Genomic DNA, 21972 nt, shown 5'->3' on the forward strand with positions numbered 1-21972 from the left:
TTTTACAAATAAAGTTTTATTGAAACACAACCACACTCTTTCATTTAGGTACTGTCTTTGGCATTTCTCATGCTACCATGTAAGAGGTGAGTAGTTGTGACAGAGATTTTTACGGTCCCTAATGCTGAGAAAATTACCATCTGGCCCTTTTTGGTTTTGGCTGTGCCTGCAGCATGTGGCAGTTCCTGGGCCAGGGACTAAACCTGCACCACAGAAGTAACCAGAGCCACAACAGTGACAAGGCCAGATCCTTAACCCACTGGAGCCACCAGGGAACTGGTCCTTTATAGGATAAGTTTGCCAACTCCCATTTCATATCAATAGGCTTCCTTGCCCTACGGTTTCAGATGGGTTTGGTCAAGAGGAAATTCTGACATTAGATCAGAGGGGGAGAAGAGAGTGATTTCGGGCTATTTTCCCCCCAGAGCTCCTTCCCTGCTTGAGCCTGGTTACCTTGAGCTGGTGAATCACTAGATTGAAGATTGCAACCCCATCTGGAGGCAGTCCTCTCCATGGAACTCTCCTTTGAGATTCCAGACAGCCCCTGCCTTCTTCTCTTCAGGTCTGAGATGGGTACCAACCCCTCTTTTGCTTCTGCAGTATTGCTCTGTGCTTCCCTACACCTTTGTAACTAGTCCTGCTTCTAGTGTTTTAATGTGAATGTGCCAAGTGAGGGGTGCTGAGTCCAAGACTGACTTAGAAGTTCTCCTTGCAGAGGTAACATATGAGTAGAGAACTGATGGCAAAGGAGAAGCCAGACATTGGAACATTCCAGGCAATGGGAATGGCATGGGCAAAGGTCCTGAAGTAGACAAGAACTTAGGATGCTTAAGAAATAGAAAGGAAGCCAGTGAGGGTAGGAGAGGAAAACAGGGCCAGACTGTGTAGAACCTTTCCAACACTGGCAAGGAATCCGGATTTTATTCTAAAATTTTATTTTAAGGACAACAGGAAACCACTGAAGCCAGATTCTGATGTGAGCTGATTAGCATTTTTGTGTGTTCATCACCTACTCACATTCTCACCAGAAATGGATAAAGATTCCTGTTATTACCTTACTTTCTAATTTTTACCAGTCTGATGGGAGTAGTAGCATCTTATTGTTTTAATGTATATTTCTTTGATTACTAGTGAGATTGGGTGTTTCTTCATTTATGTGTCAGCCACTCAGACTTTCCCATCTGCAAATTATCTGTCAATATTTTTTTCCAAAATTTTCTCTTGGCATTTACATATTTTCTAATTGATTTTAATAGTTTCTTTTATTTTCTAGATGTTATCCCTTTTCATTTTTATATATTGCAAGCACCTTCTCTCAGGCTACCATCTACTTGTTAACCACGTGATTTTTTAAAAACAGGAATCCTTAATTTTTTTTTTTTTTTGGCTCTTTTTAGGGCCACACCCATGGCATATGGAAGTTCCCAGGCTAGGAGTTGAATCAGAGCTGTAGTTGCTGGCCTACACCACAGCCACAGCAACACAGAATCTGTGCCATATCTGTGACCTATACCACAGCTCTCGGCAACGCCAATCCTTAACCCACTGAGCAAGGCCAGGAATTAAACTGCGTCCTCGTGGATGCTAGTTAGATTTGTTTCCGCTGAGCCCCAGTGGGAACTCCAGAATCCTTAATTTTTTTTTCTCTGCATCTACAGCATGTGGAAGTTCCCAAGTCAAGGATCAAACCTGCGCCATGACAGTGACTAAAATCACTGCAGTGACAATACTGGATCCTTAACCCACTGCACAAGAGAACACCCAGAATCCTTAATTTTGATGCTTAATTCAGAACTACCAGTTTCCTACTCGTTTTGAATTTTATTTAATGTCTTTCCCAATTTATAGGCCACAAAAATATTCTTGGACAATTCTTATATTACATTTCTGGTTCCACGTTTGACATCAAGTCCTCAAGGAATTTGGAAATCACCTTTGTATAGATATAGGTAAGGCTCTGCATTAGTTCTTATCTAAAAAGTGAGCTAGTTTCCCCATATAATTTGTGATTAAGGATTTGTTTTATCCTACACTAGTTCTTTGTGGTTTTTATTGATATGAGTTTGTATGATGTAGTAAAATCTGATAAGGTGAACCCCTTTCATTATCTTTATTTGCAAAATTGGCTTGTCCAAATAACATTCACTTTTTTTTTTTCTTTTTAGGGCTGCACCTGTGGCATATGGAAGCTCCTGGGGCAGGGACTGAATCAGACCTGCAGCTGTGCCACAGACATAGCAACACTGGATCAGAGCCACACCTTCAGCCTACACCGCAGCTTGCAGCAATGCTGGATCCTTAACCCATTGATTGAGGCCAGGGATCAAATCCACATGCTCACAGAGAACGGTGGGTCCTTAACCTGCTGAGCCACGATCGGAACTCCCATACATACTTTTAAATAAGTTTCCCAAAACACATACCTATAGGTTACCCAGATAGGGACAAAAAAGTATAACATTTCCAAGACTTCCCAATTTTATATTTACTTAGGACTTCTTTTATGTTTTATCATATTTTACAATTTTCTTCATAAAAGACTTCTATTTCTAGGCACATTACATTTTTGTTGCTAATTGAACAGGATATATTTTTTCCTGTTATATTTTCTCACTAGTTGCTGTTGTTAGGATATGGAAATTTTACTGATATTTTTATGTTGTTATTTTATGCAATTATCTACCTGAACTTTCTTACTGGCACTAATGATTTATCTATAAATTCTCTTGTATTTTCTTTATTATCAATCACAGTGTTTGTAGATTTTCCTCTTTTTCTTTTTTCTTTTGTTTTTTCTAGAGCCACAGCCACGGCACATGGAGGTTCCCAGGCTAGGGGTCTAATCAGAGCTGTAGCAGTTGTTGGCCTATGCCAGAGCCACAGAAACGCCAGATCCAAGCCTTGTCTGCGACCTACACCACAGCTCACAGCAATACCAGATCCTTAACCCACTGAGCGAGGCCAGGGGTTGAACCCACAACCTCATGGTTCCTAGTCGGATTCATTAACCACTGAGACATGAAGGGAACTCTCTCCTCTCTTTTTCTCAAACGTCACTTATTCTTATCTTACTGGAGTGGCTAAGATCTCATTTACAATTTTTAATTTTTTTTATTTTTAAATTTTTTTTGTCTTTTTGCCTTTTCTAGGGCCGCTCCCACGGCAAATGGAGGTTCCCAGGCTAGGGGTCCAATCGGAGCTGTAGCTGCCAGCCTACACCACAGCCACAGCAACTCAGGATCTGAGCCACATCTGCAACCTACACCACAGCTCATGGCAACGCCAGATCCTTAACCCACTGAGCAAGGCCAGGGACCAAACCCACAATCTCATGGTTCCTAGTTGGATTTGCAAACCACTGAGCCAAGACAAGAACTCCTCATTTACAATTTTGATTATAATCAGCAGATATTTCTGTTGTTGTTTTTCCTGACATTAATGGGAATGTGCCTAGAGTTTCATCAATAAGTCTGTGTGGTAGTTTTTAAAAAAATGTTAATCAATTCTTTTTATGAAACTTATGCTTTATTAGAAATTTGAAGTATAACTTTACATGTTTACATATCACTTAGGTTTGACCAAAATAGACTTCAGTATCCTAGGTAATTCAGACTGATGTCTTATAATCAGTTGCTCTGATTTCATTTTTTAGACAGATATCTTTCATTGTGACAAAAGTTTTCAATAGTGTATTAATTTTAAAATCATTAATAAGCATTGGATTTCACTGAATTTTTTGCATGTATAAAGTTGACAATTCTATTATTTCTTGATTATTTCCTCATTTGCATTTTGTATCTCATTTGGGGATCTTTTATTAGATAAACTTTGAATCCCCTGGATTGTATCTTTATCTCTTAGCAAAATACCATATTTTGTATCTACTTTTTTGGTCCTTATGTTCTGACTCTTAATTTCTTCTCATGCTGTCTACTCAATTCAAAATTTTAGGTAGTATAGTTCCCATTGTGGCCCAGTGGGTTAAAAACCTGACATAATGTCCATGAGGACGGGGGTTTGATCCCTAGACTCACTGAGTAGATTAAGGATCCATCATCGCTGCAAGCCACAGTGTAGGTTGCAGATGTGTCTCAGATCTGGCCTAGTTGTAGCTGTGGTATTGGTTGGCAGCTGCAGGTCTGATTGGACCCCTAGCCTGAGAACTTCCGCATGCCACAGGTACAGAACTCAAAAAGAAAGAAAAAACTGGGAGTTCGAGTTGTGGCTCAGCAGTAACAAATTAGTATCCATGAGGATATGGGTTTGATCCCTGGCCTTGCTCAGTGGGTTAAGGATCTGGCACTACCATGAGTTGTGATGTAGGTCACAGACATGGCTCAGATCTGGTGTTGCTGTGGCTGTGGCGCAGGCCAGCAGCTATAGCTCTGATTCAATCCCTAGCCTTGAAATTTCCATGTGCCATGGGTGTGTCCCTTAAAATTGTTTTGACTAATTAATTAATTAGGGCTGCATGTGCAACATATGGAAATTCCCAGTCTAGGGGTCGAATTCGAGCTGCATCAGTGACCTATACCAGTTTGTGGCAATGCCAGGTCCTTAACACACTGAGTGAGGCCAGGGATTGAGACTGCACCCTCATGGATACTAGTCAGGTTGTTAATCTGCTGAGCCACAATGGGAACTCCAAAAAATTTTTTTTAGGTAGCAACATTTTTAATTTCTTAGAGCTCCTTTTATTTTACTGATATCTTCACTATTACTAGAGCCTGTAATTATTATTATTAATATGTTTTAAATGAGTATCTCTTGAATCTCTGTAAAGATACTAATTATAATTTCTTAGTTTTTATTTTAAGTTTTATTGAAGTATAGTTAATTTATAAGGTTGTGATAATTTCTGCTCTACAACAAAGTGACCCAGTCATACATATACACATATCCATTCTCTTAGGTTCTTTTCCCACATAGATTATCACAGAATTCTGGGTAGAGCTCTCTGTGCTATATAGAAGGTCCCCATTGGCCAGTCATTCCATATACCTCAATGTGCATGTGCCAATTCTATGCAAATGTAAATCAAAAGAAAGCCAGAATAGCAATACTCATATCAGACATAAAAGACCTTAAAATAAAGAAGATTACAGAAGACAAAGAAGGTCATTACACAATGACAAATGATCAATCTAAAAAGAAGATCTAAAAATTGCAAATATATATGCACCCAACATAGGATCACCTCAATATATAAGGCAACTGCTAACAGCCTTAAAAGGAGAAACCTACAATACCACAATAATAGTGGAGGACTTTAACACCCTCACTTACAGCAAAGGACAGAGCATCCACACAGAAAACCAACAAAGGAACACAGGCTTTAAATGATGCATTAGAGCAGATGGACTTAATAGATATTTACAACATATTCCATCTAAAAGCAGCAGAATACACATTCTTCTCAAGCACACATGGAACATTCTCTAGAACAGACCATATTCTGGGTCACGAATCAAGCCCCAGTAAGTTTTAAAAAATTGAAATTATATCAAGTATCTTTTCCAACCGCAATGCTGTAAGACTAGAAATCAACAATAAAAAACTGCAAAAAACACAAACACATGGAGCTAAACAACATTATACTAAATAACCAATGGATCATTGAACAAATCAAAGTGGAAATTAAAAAATACCTAGAAGCAAATGACAACAGAGACACGACAACCCAAACCCAAAACCAATGGGATGCAGCAAAAGCAGTTCTAAGAGGGAAGTTTATAGCAAGCCTACCTCAAGAAACAAAAAACTCAAATAAACAACTTAACTTTACATCTAAAGCAACTAGAGAAACAAGAACGAACAAGACCCAAAGTTGGCAGATGGAAAGAAATCACAAAGATCAGAGCAGAAATAAATGAAATAGAAATGAAGAAAACAATAGAAAAGATCAATGAAACTAAAACCTGGTTCTTTGAAAAGATCAAAAAAATTGATAAACCCTTACCCAGACTCATCAAGGAAAAAAAAGAGAGGACTCAAATCAATAAAATTAGAAATAAAAACAGAGAAGTTACAACGGACATCACAGAAATACAAAGGGACTACTACAAGCAACTATATATTAATAAGATGGACAACCTCAAAGAAATGTACAAATTCTTAGGTACAATCTTCCAAGGCTGAACCAGCAAGAAATGGAAAATATGAATGAACCAATCACAAGTACCGAAATTAAAACTGTGATTAAAAAACTTCCAATGAACAAAAGGCCAGGACCAGACAGCTTCACAGGTGAATTCTGTCAAAAATTTAGAGAAGAGCTAACACCTATCCCTCTGAAACTATTCCAAAAAATTTCATAGGAAAGAACACTCCCAAACTCATTGTATGAGGTCACCATCACCCTGATACCAAAAACAAAGATATCACACAAAAAAGAAAATTACAGGCCAATATCACTGATTAACATAGATGCAAAAATCCTTAACAAAATACTAGCAAACTGCATCCAGCAATACATTAAAAAGGTCATAAACATGATCAAGTGGGATTTATCCCAGGGATGCAAAGATTTTTCAATATCCGCAAATCAGTGTGATACACCACATTAACAAACTGAATAATAAAAACCATATGATCCTCTTGAAAGATGCAGAAAAAGCTTTTGACAAAATCCAACACCCATTTCTGATAAAAACCCTCCAGAAAGTGGGCATAGAGGGAATCTACCTCAACATAATAAAGGCCATATATGACAAACTCAGAGCTAACATCATCCTCAATGGTGGAAAACTGAAAGAATTCTCGCTAATTTCAGGAACAAGACAGAATGTCTGCTCTCATCCCTTCTATTCAACATAGAATAGTCACAGCAATCAGAAATAAAAGGAATAAAAGGAATCCAAATTGGAAATGAAGAAGTAAAACTATCACTCTTTGCAGATGACATGATACTGTACCTAGAAAATTCTAAAGGTGCTATAAGAAAACTGTTAGAGCTCATCAATAAACTTGGTAAAGTTTCAGGATACAAAATTAATACACAAAAATTGATTGCATTTCTATATACCAACAATGAAAGATAGGAAAAATTAGGAAAACAATCCCATATAATCAGATCGAAAAGAATAAAATACCTAGGAGTAAACCTACCCAAAGAGACAAAAGACCTGTACTCTGAAAACTATAAGATGCTGATGAACGAAGTCTAAGATGATATAAACAGATAGAAAATTATACCATGCTCTTGGATTGGAAGAATCAAAATTGTCAAAATGACTATACTACCCAAGGCAATCTACAGAGTCAGTGCAATTACTATCAAATTACCAATGGCATATTTCACAGAACTAGATTAATTATACTTTTAAAGATGTTTTATTTTATTCTTTTGATTGTAGGTTAGTTGTGCTATTTTCATCTTAGTTCTCATGTCTGGGGATCTTTGGTTGCCCATTCATATTTATAATGAACTTAGTTAATCAATACTAGCAGCTATTGTGAATTTTCCCTACAATATTTCCAGTAGGATGTGTCCCCTGAATGGAGCACCATTATCTTGCATAACTCTCATAGTAACTGCATTGTTATTTAGTGTTGCATAACAAATTATTTTAAAAATTATCAGCTTAAAACAACAAATGTATATTATGTCATAATATGTATTATGTCACAGTTTCTGTGGGTCAAGAATCTAAGTGCAGCTTATTTTATTTATTTTTTTGTCTTTTTGCCTTTTCTTGAGCCACTCCCATGGCATATGGAGGTTCCCAGGCTAGGGGTTGAACTGGAGCTGTAGCCACTGGCCTACGCCAGAGCCACAGCAATTCGGGATCCGAGCCGGTCTGCAACCTACACCACAGCTCACGGCAATGCCAGATCCTTAACCCAGTGAGCAAGGCCAGGGATCGAACCTGCAACCTCATGGTTCCCAGTCAGATTCATTAACCACTGCGCCACCACGGGAACTCCTCTAGGTGCAGCTTAGATAAACTATCAATATCTCACAGGCTGGGGATGCAGCCATTCCAAAGTTTGCCTGATGGGAAATTCACTTCCAAGCTCATTCAGATGGTGGTTGGTTGGCCTTATATACTTTTTGGGTGTTGATATGGCAGCTTGTTTCTCCACAGTAGTAGGGAGAGTCTTTTTGCAATCTAATCTCAGTAGTGACATCCCATCATTATTGCTGTATGCTATTGGTTATAAGTAGTCGTGAGATCCAGCACACAGTTGAGGTAGGGTGGCGGGATATACAAGAGCATAAATGCCTAAAGGTAGAGATCCTTGGGGGCCATCTCAGAGGCTGCCCTAGGTCCAATTATTAATGTCCAAGGAGGAACGGAGGCCTGGCAAGGTTAAGTCACTTGCCCAACATCCTACAGCCAGTGAATCACAGAGGTGAAGTCTGGGACCCAAATGGATCTGCTTCCAAAGTTTGCCCTCTCGATTGCTATGTTACCATCTTCCAAAGTGTAGCTACATCACTGGTGTAAATATAAAATCTTTTCTTTTTTTTTTTTTTTTTTGCTTTTTAGGACCTGTGGCATATGGAGGTTCCCAGGCTAAGGGTCGAACTGGAGCTACAGCTGCCATCCACAGCCACAGCCACAGCCACAGCCACAAGAGATCCAAGCCGCATCTTCGACCTACACCACAGCACACGGCAACACCAGATCCTTAACCCACTGAGTGAGGCCAGGGATCAAACCTGAAACCTCATAGTTCCTAGTCAGATTCATTTCCGCTGTGTCATGACGGAAACTCCAAAAATCATTTAAAGTGATACAAAGGGTCTCAGTTTGGTGCTAGCAAGGCTTTAACTCCTCAAACCCCCATTAATTTCCCATTTAGCTGAGAGAGGTCTAGCTTCATGCTCTAAATCCTGGCAAGGCAATTGCATCTAGATACACTTAAATAACATTGTTTTCTTTTAATGGTGGTTACTTCCAGTTAAGACAAATAGTGACTATAAATTAATGACAGTGACATAACATTTCCTTTAAAAATATATCTTAAAAATAGGAGTTCCCGTCGTGGCGGAGCGGTTAACGAATCCGACTAGGAACCATGAGGTTGCGGGTTCGGTCCCTGCCCTTGCTCAGTGGGTTAACGATCCGGCGTTGCCGTGAGCTGTGGTGTAGGTTGCAGACGCGGCTCGGATCCCGCGTTGCTGTGGCTCTGGCGTAGGCCGGTGGCTACAGCTCCAATTCAACCCCTGGCCTGGGAACCTCCATATGCCTCGGGAGCGGCCCAAGAAATAGCAACAACAAAAACAACAACAAAAAAGACAAAAGACAAATAAATAAATAAATAAAAATATATCTTAAAAATAGAAAATATGTTAAAGTAAGAATCTAGCAAAGATGACACTCAGATATGGTAAACATAGTGAAGATTATCTATGGATTACTCAAGCTTGGGAAATACTGCTTAAATTAGAATGCATCTATTCTGAGAAGAACCTTAGGGATAATAATTCCATTCTTTTGGTTCAGTCTTTTTTCCCTTAATATTTTTTTTTTTCTTTTTACAGCTGCACCTGCACATATGGAAGTTTCCAGATTAGTGGTCAAATTGGAGTTGCAGCTACAGACCTATGCCACAGCCATAGCAAAGCAGGACCTGAAGCCACATCTGTGACCTATGCTACAGCTTGCAGCAATGAGAGATCCTTAACCCAGTGAGCAAGGCCAGGGATCGAATCTGCAGCCTCGCAAACACTATGTAGGGTTCTTAACCCACTGAGCCACAATCAGAACTTCTCCCCCTTCATTTTATGAAATGTGTAAAATGAAACTGAGAGAGGGTAAATGACTTCCCCAAGGGCAGACAGTCCCCATCATCACAGCCCAAGTTCCATGACTCTCTTGCCAATGTCTCAATGTATCCTTTTCTCTTTCTCTCTCTCTCTTTTTTTTTTTTGTCTTTTTAGGGCTGCACCCATGGCATATGGAGGTTCCCAGGCTAGGGGTTGAATTGGGGCTGCAGCCGCCAGCCTATGCCGCAGCCACAGCAACGCCAGATCCAAGCCTCATTTGCAACCTACACCACCACTCATGGCAACGCCAGATCCTTAACCTACTGAGCGAAGGCAGGGATCGAACCTGCAATCTCATGGTTCCTAGTTGGATTCACTTCCGCTACACCACGATGGGAACTCTTTTTTTTTTTTTTTTTTTTTTTTAGGGCTGCACCTGTGGTATATGGAAATTCCCAGGCTAGGGGTTGAATCAGAGCTATCAGCTGCCGGCCTTCATCACAGCCTCAGCAACATGGGATTTGAGCCACATCTGCGACCTACACCACAGCTCACAGCAATGCTAGATCCCCCACCCAACAAACGAGGCCAGGTATGGAACCTACATCCTCATGGATACTAGTCAGATTCATCTCTGATGTGTCACAAAGGGAACTCCCCTCCTTTTCTCCTTTACTTCTCTATTTATCAGCTCGAAACACTTTGTTTTTACTCTTTCCATTTCCACTCCATTATTTCCAATTCACTTTCCTTTAATTAGAGTGTCTCAAGAGCAGCATTATTGACATTTTGGGTCAGATGGTTCTTGTTGTGGAGACTGTCCACAAAGAATGTTGAGCAGCACCCCTGACCTCTACCCACTAGAATCCCCTAGCATCCTCACCCCTAACGAACAAAAATGTTTCCAGTGCCTCCTGGGAGGAAAAATTCCTCCACTTTGGTATCACTGAACTAAAGCAGTGTTTTTTTTTCTACAAAATCTTAGGTCCTGCCAGTGCTGCTGGTCTGTACACCACACACTGAATAACACGTTTCTAAACTACACAGACTAATAAGGTAACCACTTTTTCCTTTCCATTTTTGGAGATTCCTGTACATCACAGTTGAAATGCAAAACAATATTCCCTTTAGTACATTTGGCTATGAATTAAATTAGGTCTCTATGTGGGAAGATGAAGATTCCAGCATTAAAATTTCAAAAGCAAACTTTCCTTGAGAGGTAGAGACCACACATAATGTAATCTTACCTTCTATACTTGGCAAATTAGAAATCAACTAGATAAATTAAGAAGAAAATGCTTATCAAAAACAACAATTTCAAGAGTTCCCGTCGTGGCGCAGCAGAAAGGAATCCAACTAGGAACCATGAGGTTTTGGTTTCAATCCCTGGCCTCACTCAGTGGATTAAGGATCTGGCACTGCCATGAGCTGCGGTGCAGGTCGCAGACTCGGCTCAGATCCCTCGTTGCTGTGGCTATGGTGTAGGCCAGCAGCTGTAGTTGTGAACTGACCCCTAGCCTGGGAACCTCCATATGCCGTAGGTGTGGCCCTAAGAAAAAGCAAACAAAAAAAAAAATCCATTTCATTATGCGTGATATCTTGAAAAAAAATGTCATGAGCCTCACCCACATGTTTGGCAAGCACAGTGTGAGAAAAGTTTGTAGAGTGAGTACAAGTGAAGTGAATAACTCCTTAATGTGTTGTTGCAATCCACACAAAGACCGGATGAGCTCAGACTCTTCCAAGGCAGTAGAATAACCATTTTTTAATTGCTAAAGAGAGCTTCCTGGGAAAGCTGCACATTAGCAAGAGTTTGGAGGCTGTGTATAAGTATAAGTCTTCAATTATACATGAAGGAGTGGGCTTTCTATCACAATCCAGCAAAAAAGCTCTTCTTGGGCTCTTGGGGAATTTTTGTGCATTAAGGATTAAAACTTCCTTGGATCTTTTGGGCCAACGAAGGTACAACATGCTCTTGGTAAGAGAAGAATCTCTCTATGGCTCCTCTGAGTAAGAGTGAAAGTGGGTTTTTAAAATTCAGAACCACAGTCACTAGAGCCCATATTTGACCTATCCCTTTTTTTTTCTCTTTCTATCCTCAGTAACTGCCTCCTCCCCCATTCCTCTTTCTCTTCTTTCTGTACTTTTGATCTTTCACAATGTGGGTTTAATAAGGCAGACATGCTTTTCTTTTATGATTTTCACCCTGAGATGCTCTGTTGTTTGCTTGTGTTTTATTTTTTTTCTTACAAAAACCAGAACAAAGCAGTGCAGTTCCAAGAAATGGGATGTAAAATTGTTTATCAGCTATAAGAATTTTCAACCACATGGTATTCATTAACACTGGATGACTCTCATTTCTTCAGGCAACCAATGTTTGGGAAGGGCAGAGTTGAGGCAAAAAAGCAAGAAGGTTCCAGATACTAGGACTATCAAACTGGTATTTGATGAACCCTCCACTTCTGAAAGTTTCCTGGCACAGGCTGCATATGTCAGGAATGTGAGACTGGATAAACCTGACCTCTTCCTGGCTGCTCACTGGAATCACCTGGGGGAGGCTGTCCAAAATTAGCAGACGGAATTTTTAGTCTTGGGTTCAAATCCTAGCATCTCAATTTAAAAAAATCCTCCCTTGAGACTCAGATGAAGTCAACTTGACATTAGTCCCAAATGGCATTTGCAACCAATAAACTGGCAGAACTGAAAAGTCCTTTAGAAGAGGCTGAGGACTCCTTGAGAGCTGCCATGATTTTAGGAACTGATTTAAGTCAAAGATCATGAACATCACACGAGGGATAGTGACAGCCAAAACAGCGAAGCCAAAAATGGCATGGCGCATGCCTGGACTCTCAAAAACCTGTTCTCTCACTTCTTTCTTGAGTGAATATGGACAAGTCATCTAGTATCTCTGAGCCTCAGTTTCCTTGCCTGTAAAACAGTGCCATCCCTAATGAGTTTGCTGTAGGGATTAAAGGAGATAATGCATGTGAAGCAGGGTCCCTGACATTTGACAAGTGCTCCGTGTACATACTGGGAGTTCAAAAAGAAGAAAGTTATCTTTACAAGAGGACTTGAAGTGGCATGAGATACACCAATACCACTGAGATGCTTCAAGTCAGAGGATGGAAGTTCAAGAGTAGCCATGACCCAGATCTTAACTCATGAAAGGGATAATGGAGAAGTTACTTGTTTTATAAGAATGAATGTTCTTTCCTAATTCTCAAATGCTTGGGAGAGTTCAGCTTAAACCAAATGACAGAATATATCATTCTGGACACTTAGTGAGCTTTCAATGCTCAAAGTCACACCGGACTTTTTTTCTGTTCCTCTAAAAAGTCTTGTTCTTACCTTTAGCATATTCTGTTCCCTTCAGCTAGAATACCATACCTCTGGTCTTCACATGGTTTTCAATTACATCTTTCAATTATTCTAATTATTCTATGATTACATCTTTCAATTATTCTAATTATTTATTTATCATCTATCTTTCCCACTAATATATCTTCTTGCCCTGTTGTCCATCAGGTCTGAGAACACTAGTCAACGCTCAGTAAATATTGATCTGATGAAGGAATACTGAATAAATGAATATTGATCAAAACAATAGATGAATAAATATGAAGATATATGGCCATCAAAGCCATAATTGGTGATTAAAAAAAAAACCACGGTATCTAGATATAAGCAAGCATAAGATTTGAAGGGACCACTGAGATGATTACCCTCAAAGCATTCATATTTACAGGTGGTGATATATTTAAAGAGTAGGACCAGATTTAGGATTCCGGTATCTAAGCTTTTTGCCATCATTTCCTCAGTTACCAAAGTGTGGGCATGTGTTCAATTGATCACAAGGATATATGTGAAGACAATGGACTTGTAGATTTGAAATTACGACCCTGGCCATAATGGTTGTATTGACCTGGAAAATTGGAAATAAATGGATCTAGGTCAGTTTATCTTCCTACCACACATCTGACAATGAAAGTCTTTCTAGGGGTGGTGGTTGTGTGTGTCTAAATGTTTTCTCCAGGATTTGGGAGTGGGTAAGGGTTAATTCCAAAAGGTGACTCGAATTTGGCTCCTGGAGCCTCCTTGGCACTTGGAGAATCAGCCTCAATGTTTAGTGCTGGAAAATTGAAGACATCAAAGCAGTAGCCACAACAAGTAGGTGGTATTAGCACTTAGCTTGGCTCCCTGCTGTCTCATTGGGGTTGCTGTTCTCTCCACTTCGTTTCACTGGTGGCAGAGGAGGGGTCTAGCACAATGATAAATGTCCACATATTCTCAGCTCAGGCATCTAGGCTTGAAACTTTCCACAGAGGCGATATTGCAATGCAGGTATCTTATCATTCACTCACTCATTTATTTATTTACTTAGCAGAGAGTATCAAAGGGCTACTGTTATGAGCTGTAATGTGCACCCTCCAGCAAATTCATATGCTGAAGTCCTAACCCTCTGGACTATAGAATCAGAAGTTATTTGGGGAGAGGGTCTTCAAAGAGGTGATTAAGTTAAAATGAGGTCATCAGGGTGGGCCCTAACCCAGTACGACAGCGTCCCAATGAGAAGAGGAAATTTGGACACAGACACATGGAAGATCATGTAAAGACACAGGGAGAAGACAGTCTTCGACACAGCAGGAGAGAGGCCTCAGAACAAACAAAGGAATTTCAGCCCCTGGAACTATGAGGTAATACATTTCTGTGTTTAAGCCGCTGAATCTATGGTAGTTTGTTATGGTAGCCTGATCAAAATAATACACTGACCCTATGCAATGCACTGAGGGCACAGAGCTAAGATAAGTTTAGATAAGACCTAATTCAGACTGATAGGGTGCTTATAGGTGCTCCAATGAGTTCAACTGGAGTGAATTTAACAGTAGCCCAATTGGCCCTTGCCTCCACCTGCTCACCCAGAACCTCCAGATTATGGCAAGGGATCCTCCATTCCTGTGTGGTAGACCCTGGTGGTGTGTCACATGTTTGTAGACAGGTCTGCCAGCTGTAGCCACTATGCTGAGTGTCCTATGTTTGTACCCATTAGCTCTGGTACCACGCTATGGGGCCATTTGGGCATATCTCATTGCTGTTGGTTCTGCTCTGAAGCCCTGATTTTCACGCTAAAGATGCAATTTCTTAACCCTGCCAACAGCTGAAGTGCTACAGTGGTAACCTCTGCTCAGTGAAGAAATCTGTCCCCTGATTATGAATCCAAGAATCATGGCATCCTTTTTGAAAATAGGATATTTAGTGGATGAGGTAAGATAGGGGTCAATATTCCTTTTCTTCTTTCTTTTTTTCTTTTTCTTTTCTTTTTTTTTGCTTTTTAGGGCCTCACCTGTGGAATATGGAGGTTCCCAGACTAGGGGTCTAATTGGAGCTACAGTGCCAGCCCTTGCCACAGCCACAGCCACACCAGATCCGAGCCGCATCTGTGACCTACACCACAGCTCATGGCAACGCCAGATCCTTAACCCACTGAGCAAGGCCAGGGATCAAACCCACAACCTCACGGTTCCTGGTCGGATTCATTTCTGCTGCACCATGACAGGAACTCCAATATTCCTTTTCAATGTGGATATCTAATTAATATAGCACCATTAATAATCTGTCATCAATCAAATATCTTGATACATGTGGGTCTATCCCATTGGTTTTTCTATTTGTCTCCCCTTGCATAAGTTAATTTCTGTAACTACATGAGTCTTCTGCCTGAAGAATCAACTTTATATTTCTTTCAGTAGATGGACACCTTCAGCCTTTGTTAATATGTGTATATTTAGCTACTGTTTTAAAATTAATTTATTTTGAGATAATTTCAAACTTCAGGAAAAGTTGGAAGGGCAACGAAAACATCCATATCTCATTTACTGAGCTTCTCAACTTTTTAACATTCCACTGCATTAATTCATTATTCTCTTTTTCTTTCTATAATGTCCCCGTATGTGTGCAAACTTATAGTTTTTATGAACCATTTGAATATAAGCTACAGATGTGTTGCCTTATCACCTCCAAATTCTATGTGTATTTCCTCCAAACACGAACACTCCCCTTTGTAACCCTTCAGGTAAGGAAATCAATCAAGTAAGATGCAACACTGCCATCTCATCTATATACCCTGTTCATACTGCTACCTCTCCCAAAAGGTGGTCCTGATTGCATCTAGGAACATGCACTGCATTTTATGCCTCTTTCAATCTGGAATAGTTCTTCCGTTTTTCCCTCTTAGATCCCTGACCATTTTTATGATTTAAAATTTTCTCTTTGGGTTTGCTTTATGGACCAGAATATGATCTATCTTGGTTAATATTTCATGGGCACTAGAAAAAAAAAAGTATGTGTATTCTACTCCTGTTGGGCAGTGTGCTTATATATGTCAATTAGATTTTTTTTACTCAATGAATTTTATTACATTTACAGTTGTACAACAATCATCACAACCAAATTTTATAGCATTTCCTTCCCAAACCCTCAGTGCATCCTCCCACTCCCCAACCTGTCTCCTTTGGAAATCATAAGTTTTTCAAAGTCTGTGAGTCAGTATCTGTTCTGCAAAGAAGTTCACTGTGTCTTTTAGATTCCACATGTGATAGCATTTGATGTTGGTGTCTCATTGTCTGACTGACTTCACTTAGCATGATAATTTCTAGGTCCACCCATGTTGTTGCAAATGCTGTTATTTCTTTCCTTTTAACAGCTGAGTAATATTCCATTGTATATATGTACCACATCTTTATCCACTCTTCTGTTGATGGACATTTAGGTTGTTTCCATGGATTGTGGAGTCCAGATTTTCTACGTCCTTGTTGACTTTCTTTCTAGTAGTTCTGTGCTGAGAGGGGCATAATGAAGTCCTAATTACAACTGTGGATTTTTCTGTTTTTCCTCTCATGTACCTTGAGGCTCTGCTGTTTGATGTGTACATATTTAGAACTGTTACGTCTTCTTGATAAATTGATCCTTTTGTCATTATGTAAGGTCTTTGCTTCTAGTTATTTTCTTTGTTCTGAAGTCAACTTTTTCTGATAATATAACTTCTGCCTTAAAAAAATTAATGTTTGCATGGTGTATCTTTTTTCATCCTTTTAACTTACCTATGACACTGAGTTTGAAGTGAGTTTTTTTTTGTTTTTGGTCTTTTTGGGGCCACACCCACAGCACATAGAGGTTCCCAGACGAGGGGTTGAATTGGAGCTGGAGCTGCTGGCCTATGCCACAGCCAGAGCAACTCGGGATCTGAGCCACACCTGAGACCTACACCACAGCTCACGACAATGTCAGATCCCTAACCCACTGAGCAAGGCCAGGGATTGAACCTGCATCCTCATGGATACTAGTTGGATTGTTAACCACTGAGCCATGATGGAAGTGCGTTTTTTTGAAAGCAGGATATAGTTGCTTTTTACTAATCTTCCAATATTTGCCTTTTATTTGGTATATTCAGATTAATATTTAAGATCGCTACTGATAGGTTAGAACTGAAGTCTACCATTTTATTATCTGATTTGTTTCCTTATTTCTCTTCTGGCTTTTCTATGTGTTATTTGATTACATTTAAAGATTCCATCTTGATTTATTTCTAGTGTTTTCAGATGTATTTCTTTGTGTAATTTTTACAGTAATTGCTCTGGAAATTACTATTTACCTAGCTACACCCATATATTATAAATTATATGTATTTATTACAAATTTTACATACAAAGGATGTCTAACATTCAATTTACAAATAATTAAAAACACATTATTGTTTATTGTAAACTCCAAATATCCAATTAATTCTCACAGAATACTTTTGGTGATTTTTTTTTTTTTTTACCAAACTCTTGTATCCTTAGTCAATCTATGATTGCACTGATGAATGAGTGTGTAACTTTGACCAGGAAGTTAGTTGATACTTTTGTTTAGGTTAATGAGAAGGGCAAAAATGAAAGGATGAAGACTTGTGGGAATTTTACTTATCTCTCAATGGTATAAGCAACTTTTCTGAATTGGAGAACAGTTTCAAATACTGAAAGAATATTTCTTCTGTATTCATAATGCGATGATTACTTTTAAGTTTAACTTGTACTATTAATATTTTTCTAGTTTTATCGAGATATTGACATGCAGTGTTGTATCAGTTTAAGGTGTACAATGTAAAGATTTGATATGGATATATTGAGAAATGATTACTACAATAAGGTTATTAAAACATCCTCTACCTCATACAATTATCATTTTACTTTTTGTTATTATTATAGTGAGAATGTTTAAGATGTATTTTCTTAGCAACTTCCAAGTATATACTACAGTATTGGTTTTTTGTTGTTGTTATAGCACAACTTACACAGTTCAAATGGACAAAAATTAGTATCAGTTAAAGTATCTTAAGATAAATTGCCTTTTTTTTTTTGTCTTTTTAGGGCCGCACCCGCAGCATATGCAGGTTCCCAGGCTAGGGGTCGAATCGGAGCTACAGCTGCTGGCCTGCACCACAGCCACAGCAACACTGGACCTGAGCTGCATCTGCAACCTACACCACAGCTCACGGCAATGCCGGTTCCCCAACCCACTGAGCGAGGCCAGGGATGAAACCCACAACCTCATGGTTACTAGTTGAATTCATTTCTGCTGTGCCACAACATGAACTCCCTGATAAACTGCCTTTGAACGGGAGCTTCCTTTATAGCGCTCTGAGGCCTACAAGATGTATCTAGAAAATTTACTACTGTGGAAAATGAAGACTGATTAAATCAAATGAGGGTTAGGGGAGGTCCTGTGGTTTTTCTTTTTGATTAATTGCTGTAACACTGTCCTTCAGGTGGCTGAGGGTGTTGCATATGTTCTTTAGACCTCATTAGGTATCAAAGCTCTTGCAGAACAACTTTGATGCTATGTGAATTCTGCCATTTTGCTAGCACTGATATGGCTCTGGGGTCCACCCTTCCATTAGAACTATTAACTTCATTCATATTAATTTCTATTACAAATCTTACAGGGGGGGCACTTCTGGGTATTTAGGTCCACAGTCTATTTTAAGGCTGTATATTCAGTTTTCATAAATTGTTCTTGGAGGCCCAATTATCATTCTTGTCATCTTGTAAGTGTCATGTCTTCAACATCTTGTAGACCCCAGCTAACTGCATCTCCTACTGCTTTCTGGCCTTCTTCAAGTTCTTCCAACAGTTGGAAATTGTGAGGGACTTTTACTCCCCAGCCTGTAGTGGCTGCCATCTTGCGTCATTGTTGCTCAAAGCTCAGCCCCTTCTTCACCCCCGACCCCTCCGCCCCAGCCCCAGTACTGTTAACTACTGTCGTCATGCTATACACAGATCCTCAGGACTTATACTAGGAAGTATATTCCCTTTGACCAACATCTCCCCATTTCCCCCACCCTCAGACCCTGGAAATTATCAATATTCTATTTCTTTGAGTTTGGCTCTTTGAGATTCCACATGTAAGTTGAGATCATATAGTATCTCTTTGTCTGGCTTATTTCACTTAGCCCTCAAACTTCATTCATCTTGTCCAAAAATCCAAATGACAGGATTGCTTTTTTTATGGCTGAATTATATTCATACACATACATACATGTGTGTGTATGTGTGTATGTGTATGTATATATATATATATATATATATAAACAATGTGAGAGTTAGGGGCAGCTGAAAATTTGCATCTAATTTAAGAGTGGGCTCTCCACGTCTGCAGTTCCACATGCATAGATACAACAAATAGCAGATTGTGTAGTACAGCAGTGTTTAGTGGGAAAAAAAATGACTATAAATGGACTTGTAGTTCAAACCTATGTTATTTAAAGGTCAACTATATATATAAACTCGTTTGTAAAGCCTTGGGGAGTGCTTACATTCCCATGTGACAATTTTTTAACATCTATTTTCATATCTCACAAAGTATTACTATTATTTTTATAGATACTATTTGTTTATATATACCTATTTACTGATTTTTTTTTTTTTAATGCACCCACTGCATATGGAAGTTCCCAGGCTAGGGGTAGAACTGGAGGTATAGCTGCCGGCCTACACCACAGCAACGCTAGATCCGAGTCGAGTCTGTGACCTGCACCAGAGCTCACACCAATGCCAGATCCTTGAACCACTGAGCGAGGCCAGGGATTGAACCTGTGTCCTCATGGATGTTAGTCAGATTCCTTTCCACTGAGCCATGATGGCAACTCTTATTTTTCTTCTTTTTGAAATGTATCTTTTAGAAATTATATTAATGAAATCTATTGGTACAAACTCTTCCAGTTTTTAATTTTTGGCAAATGTATATAGTCCATATCCTTGGAAGACTTTTTTCTTCTTTTTCTGGAGTACACAGTAGTGGTTTGACAGTTGTTTTTTCTTTGTATTTTAAAAATGTTATTTCACTCACAGCTGACTTTCAATGTTACTGGTAAGATGTGTGCTGTTTACCTGTCTTTACGAATGACCTTCTTTTCCTTCTGGCTGCTTTTAAGATATTTGTTTTGTTATTTGTAATCTTCCCATTATGTATATAGTAAATAAAACCTTTATCTATTCTGGTTGGGATTTGCTGGGCTTCCTAATCTCCAGAGCCACATCTTTTATTAATTTTGGAAAACCACAACCATCATATCTTCAAAGATTATGTTTTCTATTCTGATCTTTACACAAACTTTGATTATATATTTGTCAGGGCTTCTTATCGTCTTTGTCACTTAATATTTATCTTTATGTATACTTATATATATATTACATGTATTTTATCTCTGTGTCTCCATGTGGATTCCTGTGTAATTTCTTTACAATTTTTAGTTTTATCAATTCTCTATTTAGCTAGGTCTAATTTTTAGCCCACCTCCTCGGTTTTAAATGATCAGTTTAAAATAAAGAACATCTAGCAGTTCCATTTCCTTACTTTAAAAAATTTCCAGATTATCTAAGCAGGCTATTATTTCTTATCCACACTTTTTCTTTTTTTCCCCTTTACATTTTGTTAACATAAGGTGTTTCCATTTTTTGCAAATGGAAGTTCCCAGGCTAGGGGTCAAATCAGAGCTGCAGTTGCTGGCCTAGGCCACACCACAGCCATGCTAGATCTGAGCTGCATCTGAGACCTACACTGCAGCTCACGACAATGCCAAACCCTTAACCCACTAAGCGAGACCAAGGATTGAATGCACGTCCTCATGGATACTAGTTGGGTTCGTTACCACTAAGCCACAATGAGAACTCCCATTTTGTTAATATTTGTTTTATTTTTTTAAATTAACACACAGAAAAACTGGGTTTGGGGACTGTTCAGTTCTAGGAATTTTAATACATGTGTTGATCTGTGTAATCACCACCATGAGTCTCATCGCTCTGAAAAAAATCCCTCATGCTACCCATTTGCAGTCGCATTCTTCCCCTACTCTTCCTGGAGTGTGAGGTGAGCCTGAGAGGATTTTAAAGCAATCTCCACTTAGTGTCCAATTCAGAGAGAAACTTATACTGATGAACAGAAAATCAATATTCCACAATCTTGTGTGCCCATCTTTCCTACAACGTGGGGAAAGCAGGGGTGAGATGGAGGCAGATTCCTAATGGTATCATTTGAACACCTCAATCCTGCTATACCTGAAGCATCTCTCTTTGGATTTATTTATTTACTTATTTATTTATTTTTGTTGCATGAGCCAATAAAATTTCCTTTTAGCTGAAGTAGCTTGCATTGGATTTTGTCCCACATCCCCAGCAGTGGTCTTCATTTATTCAAGAAGTTGTTTGTTTTTTTTTTTTAAACTCACTTTAAAAAATTGTGGTAAAATACACATAAAATTTACCATGTTTTCCATTTTTAATTGTAGAGTTTCAGTAATGTTAGGTATACTGACATTGTTGTGGACCTGATCTCCAGAACTTGTTCTTATAAAACTGAAACTTTGTACCCACTAGACAGCTCCCATCGTGGCCCCCAGCCCTGGCAACATCCATTCTCTTTGTATGAATTTGACTACTTTAGCTACTTTATGTAAGTGAAATCATGTATAGTTGTCTTTATGTGACTGTCTTATTTCACTTAAACAAAACTGTCTTCAAGGTTCATCCATGTTGCAGTATGTGTCAGAATTTCCTGAGAGGACAAGATGGCGGAGGAGTAGGGGGACACGCTCGCCCTCTCCCACAAACACAACAAAAAAAAGCACATCTACAGAATAAATGACTCGCACAGAACAGCAACCAATCGCTGGCAGAAGAACCTAAACTCCAATAACAGCAAGAAGTTCGTGACATTACCGGGCA

General features: G+C 39.2%; 1 pseudogene; it reads right to left on the reverse strand.

The window, feature by feature from the left end:
• Positions 1 to 18449: 18449 nt before the first annotated feature.
• On the reverse strand, positions 18450 to 18931 carry LOC125116688 (ubiquitin-conjugating enzyme E2 variant 1-like; annotated as a pseudogene).
• Positions 18932 to 21972: the final 3041 nt, after the last annotated feature.

Source organism: Phacochoerus africanus, chromosome 15 (genome assembly GCF_016906955.1).
Source record: "Phacochoerus africanus isolate WHEZ1 chromosome 15, ROS_Pafr_v1, whole genome shotgun sequence".
Lineage (NCBI taxonomy): Eukaryota > Metazoa > Chordata > Mammalia > Artiodactyla > Suidae > Phacochoerus > Phacochoerus africanus.